The 20,068-nt window shown below is 50.9% G+C and overlaps 1 pseudogene; it reads right to left on the bottom strand.

Annotated features, from left to right (window-relative positions):
* The window catches only part of LOC142750521 (uncharacterized), a 53,106-nt pseudogene extending 33,270 nt beyond the window's left edge, over positions 1-19,836 (bottom strand).
* Between the last annotated feature and the right edge of the window lie 232 nt (positions 19,837-20,068).

Here is a 20,068-nt window from a genome sequence, read left to right on the forward strand (position 1 = left end):
ATTACTTTCAAATTTGATACAATACAAATTATTGTTAATCAATTAGTTATTTGAACTACTATAACAATACTATATTACTATAATAATACTGCTAGGTTTAAACTTACCGGGAATTTGCGAGTTTACTCCACCTGCTTATTTTAATCATCCAGTTTTCCAGTTTAAGCGTCGCTACATGCAGTCTGGCTGCTCAGTTGGCAGCGTTTGGCAGAGACCAAAATTTCAGGATTGGGCAGCCCTTTTTAGATAATACCACAGTTCCCTCTGTAGATCATGGCACAGTGCCCTCTGTAGATAATGCCACAGTGCCCTCACTAGATAATGCCATAGTTCCCTGTGTAGATAATGCCACAGTACCTTCTGTAGATAGTGCCACAACACCCCCTAGATCAGGGTCTCAAACTCGGCCGGGTAAGTGGGCCACATATAGAAAAAATGGGAAGTTGACGGGCCGCATTATTTTCAAATTTGATACAATACAACATTATTGCTAATCAATTAGTTATCTGATCTTCTATAGCACTATATTACTATAATAATAATAATAATAATAATAATAAGATGCTGCCACGGTGCCCTCTGTAGATGCTGCCACAGTGCCCTCTGTAGATGCTGCCACAGAGTCCTCTGTAGATAATGCCACAGTGCCCTCTGTAGGTAATGCCACAGTGCGCTCTGTAGATAATGCCAAAGTGCCCTCTGTAGATAATGCCACAGTGCCCTCTGTAGATAATGTCACAGTGCCCTCTGTAGATAATGCCACAGTGCCCTCTGTAGATTATGCCACAGTGCCCTCTGTAGATAAAGCAGCACACCCCTAGATAATGCCACAGTGTCCTCTGTACATACTGCCACAGTGCCCTCTGTAGATGCTGCCACAGTGCCCTCCGTAGATGCTGCCACAGTGCTCTCCATAGATGCTGCCACAGTGCCCTCCGTAGATGCTGCCACAGTGCCCTCCAAAGATGCTGCCACAGTGCCCTCCGTAGATGCTGCCACAGTGCCCTCCGAAGATGCTGTCACAGTGCCCTCCGCAGATGCTGCCACAGTTCCCTCCACAGATGCTGACACAGCACCCTCCGCAGATGCTGCCACTTTTCCCTCTGCAGATAATGCCACACACACCCCAAGTAGATAGCTCCTTTGGGGCTCCCTCTAGGAGTGGAATCCACAGCCAGAGCGTTGCCGACACTTTGGCTGGGGATTCCTCTACTGTTAGAGCTCCTGACGTCACTGTCCATACACAGTGACGTCAGGGGATCCTCCTGGACCGGAATGTGATATCAGGGGCAACCCTAGAGCTGGAGTCCCGGAACAGAGCACTAGTATAGGCTCTGCGCCGGAACTCTGTGGAAGCCATTAACATCAGTGTCCATATATGGACAGTGTTTCAGAGGCAACCCCAGAGCTGGAGTCCCGGGCAGAGGGCTAGTAGGCTCTTCCTGGAATTCCAGCTGTGCTCCTGACATCACTGGGACTCCTGCTCTGGGGAAGCCCCTGACATCACTGTCGATGTATGGACAGCGATGTCAGAGGCTTCCCCAGAGTCCCAGAGCAGAGCCTATACTAGCACTCTGCCAGGGACACCAGCACTGGGGAAGCCCCAGACATCGCTGTCCATATGTGCACAGCGATGTCAGAACATTCCACAGAGTCCCGGAGCAGAGCCTATACTAGCGCTCTGCCCGAGACTCCGCTCTGGGGAAGACCCTGACAACACTGTCCATATATGGACAGCGATGTCAGGGAATTCAACAGAGTCCCGGAGCAGAGCCTATACTAGCGCTCTGCACAGGACTCCGGCTCTGGGGAAGCCCCAAACATCGCTTTCCATATGTGGACAGCGATGTCAGGGAATTGCAGTCTGTACTAGCGGTTCTGTGTCCCGCGGGCCGCAGATGACAGCCCCAGGGGCCGCATGCCGCGGGCCGTGTGCTTGAGACCCCTGCCTTAGATAATGCCACAGTGCTCTCTGAAGATAATGACACAGTGCCCTCTGTAGATGGTGCCACAGTGCCCTCTGTAAATGGTGCCACAGTGCCCTCTGTAGATAATGCCATAGTGCCCTCTGTAGATAATGCCAGTGCCACAATGCCCCCTGTAGATTATGCCACACAACCCCCTCTTAGGTAGTGTCCCAAAGCCCCTCTCATAGGTGCTGTCAGAAAGCCCCCTCCAAGGTAGTGCCACACAGCCTGCCTCCCAGGTAGTGCCACACAGCCCCCCTCCCAGGTAGTGCCTCACAGCCCTTCCTCCCACATAGTGCTACACAGCCCTCATCCCTGCTAGTGCAACACAGCCCGCGTCCCTGATAGTGCCACACAGCAGCCCTCCTTGATAGTGCTACACAGCCCCCTCCCTTCTAGTGCCACATAGCCCCCTCCCAGTAGGTAGTGCTTTTGGGGCTCCCTCTAGCAGTGGAATCCCCAGCCAGAGCATTGCCGACGCTCTGGCCAGAGATTCCTCTCAAGTAGGAGCCCATGATGTCACTATCATAAATGGGTAGTGACGTCAGGGGCTTCTCTAGGAGCGGTAGTCCCAGGCAGAGCGTCGGCAATGCTCTGGCCAAGGATTCCACTCCAGGTGGAGCCACTGACCTAACTGTCCATATATGGACAGTGACGTCAGGGGCAGCTCTTGGAGCAGAATCCCCAGCCAGAGAGTCGGCAAAGCTCTGGCCGGGGATTCTGCTCCAGCAGAAGCCCCTGACATCACTATCCATATATGGACAGTCACGTCAGGGGCTCCCTCTAGGAGTGGAATCCCTGGTCAGAGCGTCGGCAACACTCTGGCTGGGGATTCCGCTTCTGGAGGAGCAGCTGGGGCTGGGTGGCACTACCAAGGAAGGGGCTGTGTGACACTACCAGGGAGGGATGGATTCCGCTCTTAGACAGGGGCTCCCTCTAGGAGCAGAATCCCAGACAAGAGCTTTGGAAACTTCACTTCTGAAGGAGCCATGACGACTACGTCAACACCCAGCAGCCGACTGGGCACCCCCAAGGGTAGTGGGCCTCGGCACTTGCCCAGGTTCACCGGGTGCTGATGCCGGCCTTGCGCTATGTACAGGAGGGGGGTGGCATTATCTACAAGGGAGTGTGTGTGGCATTTTCTACATGGGGGTGTGCGTGGCACTCCTCCTTTTGCCTGCACTCTACTGTCCTGAGGATATCTCGGAAGCATTGGTACCCCGCCGGCCGCGGATGACATCTGCAGGGGCACTGTGTTTGGCACTATTACAGGTGCAATCCATGCAGCATTATCTACAGGCGGCACTGTGTGTGGCAGTATCTACAAGAGGCATTTTGTGTTGCACTATTTACAGTTGGCACTGTGTATGGCACAATTTACAGGGGGCATTGTATGTGGCTCTATCTACAGGTAATACTGAGTTTGGCACTATCTATGTAATGACAGGGTAGGGAGACAGACAGGTGAGCCCTAATCTACCCACCACTCAGTCCCTGCCTACTTGCAACGACCCGTCCTAAGTGTCACGGGGCAGGTTAGTGGACCCACTAGGCCGTACCGCCGCAGCGGGGAGGCAGCTGGCCAAACAACAGGACACCCCAGAAATACAATGTCCCGCACAAGGGTACCTGAATAGTCCAGATGGTGGCCGCAGCTCTGGCACAGATGATATGGGTGCGGCAGATGGCGCCAAACGTGGCGGATGACACAGGAGCCGCAAGTTGCGCAGACGTGGCGGATTCCTCCGGACGTGGCAGATAACACAGGAAGTGGCGGATTCCTCTGGACGTGGCAGATGACACAGGACGTGGCGGATTCCTCCAGACGTGGCAGATGACACAGGACGTGGCGGATTCCTCCAGACGTGGCAGACGACACAGGACGTGGCGGATTCCTCCAGTCGTGGCAGATGACACAGGACGTGGCAGATTCCTCTGGACGTGGCAGATGACACAGGAACGTGGCACGACTTGATACTAGGGCAAAGCACGGGAAACAGGAACGGGGAAACAGGTACGGGTAACAACAGGAACGGGAAACACTAAGGGACCATTTGCAAGACAGACTGGGAAAACTAACAATGCTCAGGCATCGAACTAGGGGGCTGGACCCCTCTTATAGCCCAGGGTACTCACGGGTCAAAGGTCGTTCAAGATGTCCGGTGCGCGCGCTGCCCCTTTAAGAGTGGGGCCGAGCCTGCGGGCTCCGTCAGAGGTGAGTGGATGCTTGCCGACTCGTGGCTGCGGCTGTCAGCGGGAGGCTGGAGCTGACAGCCCGCAGCCACGGACATTACAGTATCCCCCCTCTTACGCCCCCTCTTCTTGGGACCGGAGCGAGAGAGAAACTTCTTTAGAAGAGTAGGGGCATTGAGGTTCTCCTCTGGCTCCCAGGACCTCTCTTCGGGACCAAACCCCCTCCAATCCACCAAATAAAAGGTCTTTCCTCTCACTCTCTTGTTGTCCAAGATCTCCTTTACCTCAAAGATGTCCAAGGAGCCGCTGGGAGCAACCGCAGGGCTGGGAGTCTTGGAATAGCGGTTTAGGATCACAGGCTTCAGGAGGGAGACGTGGAAGGAGTTGGGAATCATGAGGGTAGGAGGCAGCCGAAGCTTGTAGGCGGCAGGGTTGACCTGCTGCAGGACCTCGAATGGTCCAAGGAACCTGGGAGCGAATTTGTATGAGGGCACCCTCAAGCGAATGTTCCGAGAGGACAGCCAGACTTTAGTCCCCGGAAGATACTGAGGCGGCTCTCTTCTCTTAGTATCTACCTTTCGCTTCATGCGATCTACTGCCAGCAAAATAGAGGACCGGGTCTGTTGCCAGATTTGCAGGAAGTCCCCATATGCAGAGTCAGCAGCGGGAACCAGAGATGAAGTCGACACAGGAAGAGGGACTATGGGATGTTGACTGTACACGATGTAAAAAGGAGTGGAAGTGGTGGACTCACTTGTGTGGTTGTTGTAAGAAAATTCGGCCCATGGTAGAAGCTGTACCCAGTTATCGTGCTGTGAAGAGATGAAGTGGCGGAGATAATTTTCCATGATCTGGTTGATCCTCTCAACTTGCCCATTGGCTGGGGGTGATAGGCAGAGGAAAAGTCCAATCTCACATCCAGGAGTTTACAGAGGGCTCTCCAAAACTTAGAGGTAAACTGAACCCCCCGGTCGGACACAATGTGAAGAGGCAAGCCATGCAAGCGGAAGATGTGCTGGATTAAAAGACTTGCCAGACGAGGAGCAGAAGGTAGGCCGGTCAGCGGGATAAAATGTGCCATCTTAGAGAACCGGTCCACCACCACCCAGACAGTGTTACATCCTGCTGAGGGGGGAAGGTCTGTGACGAAGTCCATCGCAATGTGCTGCCAGGGGGCATTGGGTACAGGCAGAGGTTGAAGCAGGCCGGCAGGCTTGTAGTGAGTCACTTTGTTAGAGGCACACACCGTGCAAGAAGAGACAAAGTCGAGAACATCCTTAGGTAGCATGGACCACCAAAAGTGACGAGCAATCAGGTCTCGGGTTTTACGGACACCGGCGTGCCCAGCAAGTTTAGAACTATGTCCCCAGCGGAGAATTCTTCTCCTGTCCGCCAACCGAACAAAAGTCCTCCCAGGAGGGATGTCTCTAACCTGCAGAGGATTAGCAGTGACGATGCAGGACGGGTCTATGATGGTCTGGAGGGACTCCACCGTGTCTTCCGTCTCAAACGATCTAGACAGGGCATCGGCCCTCACATTCTTGTCCGCGGGACGGTAGTGGAGTACAAACAGAAAACGGGTGAAGAACAGTGACCACCTGGCTTGACGAGGATTAAGTCTTTGAGCGGACTGAAGGTAAGTGAGGTTCTTGTGGTCGGTGAAGATCAGGATGGGGTGAGCAGCGCCCTCCAGAAGATGTCTCCACTCCTCCAGAGCCAATTTGATGGCCAGCAGCTCCCGATCTCCAATGGAGTAATTGTGCTCAGCAGAAGAAAACAGTCTAGAGTAGTAGCCGCATACTACTGCCTTTCCTTTGGAGCTCCTCTGGAACAGAAGTGCACCTGCACCGACAGCGGAAGCGTCCACTTCCAGCGAGAACTGCCGAGATACGTCAGGATGATGGAGGATCGAGGCTGAAGTGAAGGCACTCTTCAGGCTATTAAATGCAGACTCTGCCTCTGGAGTCCACACTTTGGCGTTCACACCCTTCTTGGTAAGGGTCGAGATGGGAGACGTCAGAGAAGAGAAGTTAGGAATAAACTGCCGGTAGAAATTGGCGAATCCCAGGAACCGCTGTATGGCCCTTAAGCCTTGGGGACATGGCCACTCCAGGATAGCCTTCACTTTCTCAGGATCCATCTTGAGGCCTTGATCCGAGATGATGTAGCCCAGCAAGGGCAGAGAACTCTTCTCAAAGACGCATTTCTCCAGCTTGGCGTATAAATGATTCTCCCTCAATCGTATTAGAACCTGACGAACATGCCTCCGATGAGTCGTCTGATCTGGGGAGAAAATCAAAATATCATCGAGATAAACAACAACACAGACATAGAGTAGATCCCGGAAGATGTCGTTAACGAACTCCTGAAACACTGCGGGAGCGTTACACAGCCCGAAGGGCATCACCAGGTATTCGTAGTGCCCGTCCCGGGTGTTAAATGCCGTCTTCCATTCGTCACCCCGGCGAATCCGGACTAGATTGTAAGCCCCACGCAGGTCTAGCTTAGAAAAAATTTTGGCCCCTCGTATGCGATCAAATAGCTCAGAGATGAGTGGCAACGGGTATATGTTCTTGACTGTGATCAGGTTGAGGCCCCTGTAGTCAATGCAGGGACGAAGGGATCCATCCTTCTTTTTAACGAATCCAGCCCCGGCCGGGGAGGAAGATTTTCGTATAAAACCCCTCTCCAGATTCTCCTTGATATAGGCCGACATGGGTAGAGACTCTGGCAAGAAGAGAGGATATACCCGTCCACGGGGAAGAGAGGCATTAGGAACCAGTTCAATGGGGCAGTCATAAGTCCGATGTGGAGGCAGCGTCTCAGCCTCCCTTTTGCTGAAAACATCTGCATACTGAGCAAATTGGGAAGGCAGTCCCGCCAATGACTGAGGCAGAGAAGGCTTGACATGATGGATCTGCAACAGACAACGACCATGGCACTTGGAGCCCCATTGGAGAACCTCTCCAGAATTCCAGTCCAGGACTGGGGCATGTAGTCGAAGCCAAGGCAGGCCCAGCAGAACAGGATTGATGGCCTTGGGCAAAACAAGGAACGAAATAAATTCAGAATGAAGTACTCCAACCTGGAGCTTCAAAGGCTTTGTTTTAGAGATAATGGGATCAGGCAGAGGCAGTCCATTAACTGAGGCAACAGCCAAAGATGTCTCCAGGGGAACTGTGGGGAGCTGAAGATGATCCACAAGCTCCCTCTGGATGAAATTTGCAGCAGAGCCAGAGTCAAGATAGGCAGAGACTTGATGCGTCCTGTCGCCGGATACCAGGGTCACAGGAATAGTCAATTTGGAAGCGAATCCTCTGTTAGATTCTGTTCCACCTAGTGTTGTCTCTCCAACCAATCCTAGGCAATGGGGTCTCTCCGGCCTCTGGGGGCACAGACGCACAATATGGCCTCCATGGCCGCAATACAAACAAAGTCCGGAAGTGCGTCTGCGTTGTCTCTCCTGTGTAGACAATTTAACATAATTACTCTGCATCGGGTCCTCTGGTGGGACGACTGAGGAGGATTGCGGGACAGCAGAATCCAGCCTGGGAAGTTCTCTCCCCCGGAGAACCTCTTGGGAACGTTCCCGGATCCTCATGTCGACACGGGAGGCGAGTAGGATAAGATCGTCCAGGGTAGATGGCAGATCGCGAGCAGCCAGCTCGTCCTTGATCCCTGAAGACAGTCCCTGCCAGAAGGTAGCCACCAAAGCCTCGTTGTTCCACGACAATTCAGCAGCCAGGATACGGAGCTGAATGGCATACTCGCCTGCGGAGAGGTCTCCCTGGTGTAGGGTCAGCAAGGATGCAGCAGCCGAAGAAACTCTCCCAGGTTCCTCAAAGATCGAGCGGAAGGTCTGTAAGAAGCACTGCAAGTCCCGGGTCTCTGGTCCCTGATGTTCCCACAGAGGATTGGCCCATGCCAGGGCTTTGCCAGTAAGGAGAGAGATGATGAAGGCGATCCTGACATCATCCGAACAGAAGGACCTGGCATGTAGTCTGAAATGGATCAGGCACTGATTCAAAAATCCCCTGCAGGTCCTCGGATCTCCGTCATAGCGTGGAGGTAGCGGCAAGAAACACAGGGGGTTGGTACTTGTACAGACAGGAAGTGTAGCAGGCGGAACCGCAGGAACGGGTGCGGTGATGACTGTGGACGAAGCAAGCAGCCGATGGGCTATGGCGTTCACCGACAGGAGGAGCTGGTCTTGTCATGACTGGAGATCCTCCATCTCAGCCAGCATGGCTTGTGTAGTCAACGTCTGAGGTTGACCAGCGGGGTCCATGGCCTGAGCGTACTGTCACGGGGCGGGTTAGTGGACCCACTAGGCCGTACCGCCGCAGCGGGGAGGCAGCTGGTCAAACAACAGGACACCCCAGAAATACAATGTCCCGCACAAGGGTACCTGAATAGTCCAGATGGTGGCCGCAGCTCTGGCACAGATCAGATGGGTGCGGCAGATGGCGCCAAACGTGGCGGATGACACAGGAGCCGCAAGTTGCGCAGACGTGGCGGATTCCTCTGGACGTGGCAGGTGACACAGGACGTGGCGGATTCCTCCAGACGTGGCAGATGACACAGCACGTGGCGGATTCCTCCAGACGTGGCAGACGACACAGGACGTGGCGGATTCCTCCAGATGTGGCAGATGACACAGGACGTGGCAGATTCCTCTGGACGTGGCAGATGACACAGGACGTGGCATGACTTGATACTAGGGCAAAGCATGGGAAACAGGAACAGGGAACAAGGTACGGGTAACAATTGGAACGGGAAACACTAAGGGACCATTTGCAAGACAGACTGGGAAAACTAACAACGCTCAGGCATCGAACTAGGGGGCTGGACCCCTCTTATAGCCCAGGGTACTCACTGGTCAAAGGTCGTTCAAGATGTCCGGTGCGCGCGCTGCCCCTTTAAGAGCGGGGACGAGCGTGCGGGCTCCGGCGGAGGTGAGTGGATGCGAGCGCTGGCGTCTCCTGAGGAGGAGGCTGGGGCCAGCGCTTGCCGACTCGTGGCTGCGGCTGTCAGCGGGAGGCTGGAGCTGACAGCCCGCAGCCACGGACATTACACTAAGCGATGGGGTACAACTGGGCGACGGTCCCTACACTCAGTAAGTTCAAGACAGACAAAACAGACAGGGGTACACAGAAGCCGGGAAACGGGGCAGCTGCCCACGGAGACACCGTGAGCAACAAGAGTGGTAAACGAGCCGAGTCAAACCAGGAGAGAGCGAGGTACAAAACGCTGAGCAGGAGAGTGGTCAGAAAGCCAAGGTCAATAACAAGCAGAGGATCAGTAGTACAAGCAGCAGTAACAAGCCAGGAAACAAGCATAGAAGAATCACAGGCAAAGGAGGAACAGGAAAGGCAGGTATAAATAGACAGTGGGCGGGAACTAGCTCCGTCTGGCCAGGCTGTGATAGGCTCTCCCACTCCTAAGCCTGCCATCCTGAGTGGTAGAAGATGGAGTCAGTCTCACAGACATAGGAGCAGGTGCAAACTGATTGCCCACGGGCGTCGACACAGAACCTGTGTCTGGCAAATCCTTTACAGTACCCCCCCTTTTATGAGGGGCACACCGGACCCTTTCTAGGTGGACCTGGTTTATTGGGGAAACGAAGGTTTAACCTCCTGAGAAATACCCCAGCGTGAACATCCCGGGCGGGTACCCAAGTCCTCTCCTCAGGCCCGTATCCTCTCCAATGGACCAGGTACTGGAGGGAGCCTTGGACCATCCTGCTGTCCACAATCTTGGCCACCTCGAATTCTACCCCCTCAGGGGTGAGAACGGGGACCGGAGGTTTCCTCGAGGGAGCCAAGGACGGGGAGCAGCGTTTAAGGAGGGAGGCATGAAAGACGTCGTGCACTCGAAAAGACGGGGGCAACTCCAGTCGGAAGGAAACAGGGTTAAGGACTTCAATGACCTTGTTCGGCCCTATAAACCGGGGAGCAAATTTCATAGACGGGACTTTAAGGCGCAAATTTTTAGAAGATAGCCACACCAGATCCCCGACCACAAACAAGGGGTTAGCAGAACGTCTTCTATCTGCCTGAGTCTTTTGTATGCTCTGGGACGCCTCTAGGTTCTTCTGAACCTGGGCCCAGACTGTGCACAGTTCCTTATGAACGACATCTACCTCGGGATTGTTTGAACTACCAGGTGAAACGGAGGAGAACCGTGGATTAAACCCAAAATTACAGAAAAAGGGGGAGACCCCTGACGAGTTACTGACCTGGTTATTAAGGGAAAATTCGGCGAGGGGAAAGAATGAGACCCAATCATGTTGACAGTCAGAGATAAAACACCTTAAATATTGTTCTAGAGACTGATTAGTCCTCTCCGTTTGGCCATTAGTTTCAGGATGGAAAGCCGAGGAGAAGAACAGATTAATCTCCAACTTTTTACAGAAGGTTCTCCAAAATAATGAAACAAATTGTACCCCTCTGTCAGAAACAATATTGACAGGAACCCCATGGAGACGCAGGATGTGTTTGATAAACAAGGTAGCTAACGTCTTAGCATTGGGTAGTTTCTTGAGGGGCACAAAGTGGCACATCTTACTGAAGCGGTCTACTACAACCCACACCACCGACTTGCCTTGAGATGGAGGCAAATCGGTGATAAAATCCATGGAGATATGGGTCCAAGGTCTCTGGGGAATGGGCAAAGAACATAGTAAGCCCGCTGGTCGGGACCTGGGAGTCTTGGACCTAGCACAAACCTCACAAGCGGCGACGTAGGCCTTAACGTCTTTAAGCAACCCAGGCCACCAGTAGTTTCTGGCAATGAGGTGCTTGGTACCCAGGATGCCTGGATGGCCAGATAGTGCAGAATCATGATTTTCCCTGAGTACCCTTAGCCGGAGTTGCAGGGGAACAAACAGCTTATTCTCAGGAAGGTTCCCGGGACCTGAACCTTGATCAGCCGCAATTTCGGAGACTAAATCAGAATCAATAGAGGAAATTATTATATCTGGAGGCAAAAGACAAGCAGGATACTCCTCCGAAGGAGGGCTGGCCATGAAGCTACGCGACAGTGCGTCAGCCTTAATATTTTTAGACCCAGCCCTATAGGTGACCAAAACGTTGAATCTGGTAAAAAAAAAACGCCCATCGAGCTTGTCTCGGGTTTAGCCTCCGGGCAGATTCTAGGAAAACCAGATTCTTGTGGTCGGTAAGGACCGTTACCTGGTGCCTAGCCCCCTCCAAGAAGTGGCGCCACTCTTCAAATGCCCATTTAATGGCTAAGAGTTTGCGGTTGCCAATATCATAGTTACTCTCAGTGGGCAAAAACTTCCTGGAGAAGTAGGCACAGGGACGGAGATGGGTGAGGGACCTGGTACCCTGGGACAAGTCAGCACCCACTCCCACCTCGGAGGCGTCAACCTCCACAATGGATGGCTCCATTTGGTTGGGCTGAACCAGCACTGGGGCCGAGATAAAGCACTTCTTAAGGACCTCAAAAGCCTGGACAGCCTCAGGAGGCCAGTGGAGGAGATCAGCACCTTTGCGAGTGAGATCCGTAAGAGGCTTAGCGATGACCGAGAAGTTATAAATAAGTCTCCTGTAATAATTAGCGAATCCCAGGAAGCACTGTAATGCCTTCAGGGAGGCAGGTTTGACCCATTCCGCCACAGCCTGGACCTTGGCGGGGTCCATGCGGAATTCATGAGGAGTGAGGAATTGACCCAAAAATGGTATCTCTTGTACCCCAAACACACATTTTTCGGTCTTAGCAAACAGTTTGTTTTCCCGAAGGACCTGGAGCACCTTCCTGACATGCTCAATGTGGGAGGACCAGTCCTTGGAAAACACAAGTATGTCATCAAGGTACACTACAAGAAATACCCCCAGATAGTCTCTTAAAATCTCATTTATGAAATTCTGGAAGACTGCGGGAGCATTACTCAACCCAAAGGGCATAACGAGGTATTCGAAATGACCTTTAGGCGTGTTAAACGCAGTCTTCCACTCATCCCCCTCTTTGATGCGGATAAGGTTATAAGCCCCCCGTAGATCAAACTTAGAGAACCATTGGTCCCCTGAACCTGATTGAAGAGATCAGGAATCAAAGGAAGGGGGTACTGGTTCCTTACAGTGACCTTATTCAAGTTTTGGTAGTCGATGCACGGCCTAAGACCACCATCCTTCTTCCCTACGAAGAAGAAGCCAGCACCTACCGGAGAAGTAGAGGGGCGAATGTAACCCTTGGCCAGGCATTCCTGGATATACTCTCTCATGGCTTCACGTTCGGGACAAGAGAGATTGAACATCCTACCCTTAGGGAGCTTAGCTCCTGGTACCAAATCGATTGCGCAATCGTATTCTCTATGAGGAGGTAACACTTCGGAGGCCTCTTTAGAGAAAACATCAGCGAAGTCCTGAACAAACTCAGGTAGAGTGTTCACCTCCTCAGGCAGAGAAATAGAATTAACAGAAAAACATGACGTCATGCATTCATTACCACATTTGGTAAGATCCCCAGTATTCCAGTTAAACGTGGGACTATGCAACTGCAACCAGGGAAGGCCTAAAACCAAATCGGACGATAATCCCTGCATCACCAGTACAGAGCACTGCCCCAAATGCATGGAGCCAACAAGGAGTTCAAAAACAGGGGTATGCTGTGTAAAATAACCATTAGCAAGAGGAGTGGAGTCGATACCCACTACCGGGACAGGTTTAGGCAAATCAATCAATGGCATAGCTAGAGACATAGCAAATTCCACAGACATAATACTAGCAGAAGACCCTGAATCCACGAAGGCACTGCCGGTAGCAGACCTACCACCAAAAGAGACCTGAAAGGGAAGCAAGATTTTATTAGGTTTCATCTTTACGGGAAATACCTGTGCGCCCAAGTGACCTCCCCGATGATCACTTAGGCGCGGAAGTTCTTCCGGCTGCTTATTCTTACGCGCAGGACAGTTGTTCACTTGATGCTTGTCATCCCCACAGTAGAAGCAGAGACCATTCTTCCTGCGGAACTCTCTACGTTGTTGGGGGACACGGAGGCCCCAAGTTGCATAGGTTCATCCGAGTTTTCCGTGGAAGAATGAAGCAACGGAACCTCGGGAGTCATCATGGGGGGGTCAGAGGAGAAGGCACAAAAACGTTCAAGTCGTCGTTCCCTGAGACGTCTGTCAAGTCATACCGCTAAAGCCATAACCTGATCTAGGGAGTCAGCAGAGGGATAGCTAACTAGCAGGTCTCTCAGGGCGTTCGACAGACCCAATCTAAACTGGCACCTCAAGGCAGGGTCATTCCACCGAGAAGCTACACTCCACTTCCTAAAGTCAGAACAATACTCCTCTACAGGTCTCTTACACCGACATAAGGTCACCAGCTGACTCTCGGCAAAGGCAGTCTTGTCAGTCTCGTCATAAATGAGCCCGAGAGCAGAAAATAAAAGATCAACGGAGGAAAGTTCAGGGGTGTCAGGAGCCAAGGAGAAGGCCCATTCTTGGGGCCCGTCCTGGAGCCGGGACATAATTATACCCACCCGCTGGCTCTCAGAACCTGAGGAGTGGGGCTTTAAGCGAAAATAGAGTCTACAACTCTCCCAAAAGGAGAAAAAAGTCTTCGGGTCCCCTGAGAACCGGTCAGGCAACTTGAGGTGGGGTTCAAGAGGTGAGGTGGGGGGCACTACCAGGGAAGCATCACGCAGATTGTCCCTCTGAGCCAGGGCCTGGACCTGTAGGGAGAGGCCCTGCATCTGCTGAGCCAGGGTTTCAAGGGGGTCCATGGGTAGACTAATTATATGGGCCTGTGATTATGTAATGACAGGGTAGGGAGACAGACAGGAGAGCCCTAATCTACCCGCCACTCAGTCCCTGCCTATTTGCAACGACCCGTCCTAAGCGATGGGGTACAACTGGGCGACGGTCCCTACGCTCAGTAAGTGCAAGACAGACAAAACAGACAGGGGTACACAGAAGCAGGGAAACGGGGCAGCTGCCCACGGAGACACCGTGAGCAACAAGAGTGGTAAACGAGCTGAGTCAAACCAGGAGAGAGCGAGGTACAAAACGCTGAGCAGGAGAGTGGTCAGAAAGCCAAGGTCAATAACAAGCAGAGGATCAGTAGTACAAGCAGCAGCAGCAGCAGCAAGCCAGGAAACAAGCATAGAAGAATCACAGGCAAAGGAGGAACAGGAAAGGCAGGTATAAATAGACAGTGGGCGGGAACTAGCTCCGTCTGGCCAGGCTGTGATAGGCTCTCCCACTCCTAAGCCTGCCATCCTGAGTGGTGGAAGATGGAGTCAGTCTCACAGACATAGGAGCAGGTGCAGACTGATTGCCCACGGGGCGTCGACACAGAACCTGTGTCTGGCAAATCCTTTACAATCTACAGGGGACACTGTGTATGGCAATATCTACAGTACCACTGTGTGTGACACTTGGTACTATATAAAGGGGGCACTGTGTGGCACCTTGTCTACAGAGGGCACTGTGTGTGTGTGGTACTTTCTAAAGTGTGGCACAGCATGTCTGGGGCACTTTTTTGCAAGAGAGTTTGTTGCTTCCCAGGAGACGGCAGCTCTCACTTCCGCTCCGGTCCGCTGTGTCCCGCAGGGTGCGCGCGCGCTCTTGCCCGCTCTTAAAGGGTCAGCGTGCGCACATGAAGAAAATCATCATCATCAACACATACGATTTCCTGGACTATAGTAAGGCCCAAGCCCGTCTGATCCTTGCCTGAGCGTTGTTAGTTATCCCAAGTCTGTCTTGCAAATGGTCCCTTAGTGTTTCCCGTTCCAGTTGTTACCCATGCCCTGTTACCTGTTCCTGTATCCCGTGCTGTGTTCTTGTTCCTGTGCCTACTAGTTGGAGTCGATTCTACTTCACCTATGTCATCCGCCACGTCCTGTGTCATCTGCCACGTCCAGAGGGATTTACCACGTCTGTCGCAACCTGCGGCACCTGCTGTCATCCGCCACCACTGGCGTTACCTGCTGCACCCACCTCCATCCGTGCCAGAGCTGCGGCCACTGTCTGGACTAACCAGGTACGCTTGTGCGGGACTTTGTATTGCTGGGGTTCCCTGTTGTTTGGCCAGCTGCCTCCCGGCTAGTGGGTCCACAAACCCGCAACGTGACAGGGGGCATTATGCTGTGGGCATATATGGAGGCATTATATTTTGTGGTGGGCACTAAGGGGCTATTATAATGTGTGGGGCTGCTATGGGGGCATTATACTGTGTGTGGGCAGCTGTAGGGACATTATACTGGGTAGGAAGGCACTTTAGGGGTGTTATACTGTGTGGAGGCAGTTATAGGGGCATTATACTGTGTGGCGGCAGATATGGGGGCATTATACTGTGTGGGGAGGGCAGCTTTAGGGGCATTATACTGTATTGAGGCAACTGAAGGGGCATTATACTGTGTGGAGGCACTATAGAGGCATTATACTCTATGGGGGCAGCTATTGAGGCATTATCTGATAACCACTGATGGACGGGTTGGGTCACATGACCCACCATCAGCGACATTATACTGAATGTCAGCAGCTATGGGGGCAGCTGTGGGGGTATTATACTGTGTGGGGGCAGCTAAGGGAGCAATTTACTGTATGGGGCAGCTATAGGGGCATTATACTGTGTGGGGACATCTATGGGGGCATTATTCTTTGTGGAGGCAGCTATGGGGGCATTATTCTGTGTGGGGGCAGCTATAAGGGTATTATACTGTGTTGGGGCAGCTATAGGAGCATTATCCTGCATGGGAGCAGCTATATGGGCTTGTACTGTGTGAGTTCAGCTATAGGGGCATTATACGGGGGCGGGGGGGGGGGGAATAAGGGGCATTACACTGTATAGCTAGAGTGCCTGGTTTTTGGTCACCTTGTCTCCTCCAAAAAATGGATTAAAAAGTGATCAAATGTTTGTATGTACCCCAAAATTGTACTAATGAAGTCTAAAGCTTGCCCCGCAAAAAAACAAGCCCACACATGCTCCATCGAGAGAAAAATTAAAGAGTTATGGCTCTCTAAATATTGTAACACAATGCAAATTTTCCTATCATCTATCTGGGGGGGTTAGGAATGTTGTACTGTCAAGCAGAAACTAGAAGTATGCATAAAGTGTCTGAAACACCTAATAAATTTGGTGCATATAGTGGTTGCCACTTTCTAGGCACAATTTAAACAGAATTCTGGCGCATTTTGCTTAGTAAATCTTACCAAATATTCTGATTTCGGAATGCGTGTGCCATATTTCTATTGTTTTTGTATAGGTCTACCGTCTCTTAATGAAAAACCCTTAAACCCATCTCAAATAATTTTATTTCTGAATCAACGCAATTGACTGACATTTATTCATCTCCCCTTTCCATTAAAGGGGTTTAAACTATCAGGAACATTTCTAGAATGGGTCCCCCTAAACCTCGTTCTACTGCTCTGTGTTTTCGCTGAAGCGTGTGATTTCCGACCATGCTATATGAAAACAGCGTTTTCGTAAGTCCCATAGAAGTGAATGGCAGTTACGGAAATAGCGTAGCTCGCATGCTACGCTGTTTCCTTAACTGCCATCCACTTAGTGAGCTACGCTGTTTTTAGCTAACATGGTTGGTAATCACACGCTTCAGCGGAAACACAGAGCGGTAGAACGGGGTTTAGGGGGCCCCATTCTAGCAATAGATGCGGGTCCCAGAGGTGGGACCCGCATCTATCTGACATTATGACATATCCTGTGGATATGTCATAGATGTCCCTGATGGGAAAACCCCTTTAAACAAGGGCTACCATCAAGGCAATAAAGATAGTACTCCCAATAGGCGTCCGGTCTGCTTTTGTCAATAAAAAGGGGCCCGCCAAATACCGCACTGGAGCCTGTGCATTTTTACTTAGGTGAAATAAATGGGGCCCATGTGCATAATTTGTGAAGATGCGGCCCATTAATTTTACGGAATTGAAACTGCCCAGTTCCCAGTTTAATGTACTCCCTGGTCCTGCTACTAAAAATTGGTCTCGAAGATGTGACGTGATGACGTGTGTTCCAAAGTTACGGTGATGATGCACAGCGTAAAGTCTTTGCGGCCACAGCCCTCTGCGTTGTTGGTACCAACTTTAGTAGCAGGGCATAGAGTAAGCACCTGGAGTAGACCAGGTCAGCACTGCCGGTGTGAGGTTGGCCACATGGGCGGGACCAAGAGGACGAGGAGAACCAACGAAGATTGGGGGCAACTGCAGCTCTGAATGGTCATTGAGACTGTGATGGCAACTGTTGCTGTGATAGTGGCACCATGGCTATTATTATGAGGGGACGTCAGTATTTTTTTCCTTGAAAACATTTCTTAAAAGCTAACAAGCATACAATGTAATGTGTGTGTGTGTGTGTGTGTGTGTGTGTGTGTGTATACAGTGTATACAGCTGCAACATTGACAACAGTGAGGTTGGCATGCCATCACTGTAGCCAACTATTGGCTGCCGCGGTCACGTGTTGAGATTAAATGTCATTGCTGGAGTCGGGAAAATAAAGACCTGCGGTTGAGCAAAGAAGCATTGGTGTTGGAGCAGCAGGGAATTGGTAAGGTGCGTATTACACCTTTTGTTATTTTATATTATTGTTAGCCATCTACACAAAATTTCATCGGGAACCCCCTATAAACTCATTTTAATATTTTGGAAAGCTTTTCGTTACAAGATTAGTCTTTAGTGAGAGTGGCAGTGAGTAGAACGGTCAGTAGGGAGCACAGTAAGCTGTCATAGACCAACTGGGGATGATACTTGCAGAGTTTGTCTATTTTAGGGAACCCATCTTCATATACCCGAGGGGGTCCCCTGTTCAGGATCCTAACTTCTTGGCCAGAGTGGAGAGTGGTTACAAAGAGCTTTGCTTACTTTGGGGACCTGTCCTTTCTGTGTCACACAGACAACCCATTGATATGAATGGGCACAGTGTAATCCTTAGTTTCCCATGTAGTGGCGCTGCAGGGAAAAGGAACACTTACTGACAGGTTTCCCCACAGATTACAGGAAATCGCTGGGGGTTCCAGCAGAGAAACAATTTGTGGTCAGCTTGTTGTTAAAACACCCTTCTAATAAGTAGTGATTGTCCAATGCGGAGAACCCCTTTAAAGTGTGCCCCCAGACTCCAGCTGCCCATGTCACCCACCAGAAGTTTAAAACTTGCCTAAGCAACCCAGCTTCCCTGATATGTCTCCCATTGTTACTTTTACATTTCTGGTTAGAGAGTCACAACCGCCCCCCTGGAGTCCTGACAAATCTAGCTGCATGGGGCCCTAAAATTTCTGATGGAGGCCCTGAGTACACCAGTGTATAAAGATAATTCAGAATAGAGAATTCCAGCACCAGTGGATTTTAGTAAAATCTTTTGCTTTATTCAATATCACATGGTTAAAATCCAAACAGGAAAACAGGACATAGTGCAATAGTCTGCTTATGTGTTTCAGGCATGCAGAGTGCCCTTAGTCATTGCACAGCAGAATACCACCATACTGTGACCATATAGTTCTATATTGGCGCTCTGCAGACCATCTGAATACAGAACAGTTATATCCAGTGACTCACAGGTGACGTTGACGTCTTCTCTGATTGGAGTAGTTTACTACCTTTTCTTCTTCATCCGGTCCAGTCCGCCATGAAGACTTCTTCCAGCCACCACTCATCTTTGCAGAGTTTACCTCCCAGACATCTTTGTCTCCTTGCTTTTCCAGCACCCTCCCCACCATTTCCCTACCCTCTACACAAACTTCCCATCTATAGTGCCCCAAATTGTAATAGTTCCCCCACAGTAATACTGCCCCCCTTGATGCCCCACACAATAATAGCACCCACCTTTTGACCCCCATACAGTAATTGTGCCACCTTTTGTGCCCCACACATTAATAGGTTCCTAAAACAGTAATAGTGTCCCCTTTAGGCCCAACACAGTGATAGTGACTATTTTACAGTGATAGTGATGCTTTCAAAGTGTTTTATTGGATTTTGAGTTAGAAAAACACAGTAACAATAGCAAAACACAGATTGACATGATTGCGTAACTTTCAACCAAGAATTAGATACAAATTCACATAGAAACTGTAATGACAAAGATAACACTGAACAGAGGTAACAAAACCCAATAACGCCATCTACGGGTATGGAAAGAAAAAAAGGAGGAGAGGGGGGGATAGTGCCATTGTTAGGCTGGGTTCACACGACCTATTTTCAGACGTAAACGAGGCATTTTATGCCTCGTTTTACGTCTGAAAATAGGGCTACAATACGTCGGCAAACATCTGCCCATTCATTTGAATGGGTTTGCCGACGTACTGTGCAGACAACCTGTCATTTACGCGTCGTCGCTTGACAGCTGTCAAACGACGACGCATAAAAATACAGCCTCGTCAAAAGAAGTGCAGGACACTTCTTTCAGACGTAATTTGAGCCGTTCTTCATTGAACTCAATGAAGCACAGCTCAAAATTTACGGCTGTCAGAGAAGCCTCGCAAAATGCGAGGAGGAGCATTTACGTCTGAAATGAGGCAGCTGTTTTCTCCTGAAAACAGTGTAATTTCAGACGTAAAAGCCTGCTACCGTGTGCACATACCCTTATAAATGTATAGTTGGAAAGGTTATGTGTGCAAGGGTGTAGTGTATTTAGAGTGTGCCCAACAATTCTACATACGGTTGAATTTGTTCACTTTATGTTGGTTGCAGTCAAACTTGTTCATATTTTTCATTGGTATATACCTTTCTGATGATTTCTTGCAGTACTGGAATTTTCGGTAGATTTACAGTTCTGCGCAATGGATGTAGTTTCTGTTATTAGTGTATGACATAGGACCTGTAGCGTCCATGGCCGCGGGCCGTCGGGTTCACTCATCTCCCGACGCCCGCAGCCATGGATCCGTGAGCGCTGGTCCCCGTCTCCCTCGTAGGAGACGCCAGCGCTCACTTCCGCTC

Source organism: Rhinoderma darwinii, chromosome 3 (genome assembly GCF_050947455.1).
Source record: "Rhinoderma darwinii isolate aRhiDar2 chromosome 3, aRhiDar2.hap1, whole genome shotgun sequence".
In the NCBI taxonomy this organism is placed as follows: Eukaryota; Metazoa; Chordata; class Amphibia; order Anura; family Rhinodermatidae; genus Rhinoderma; species Rhinoderma darwinii.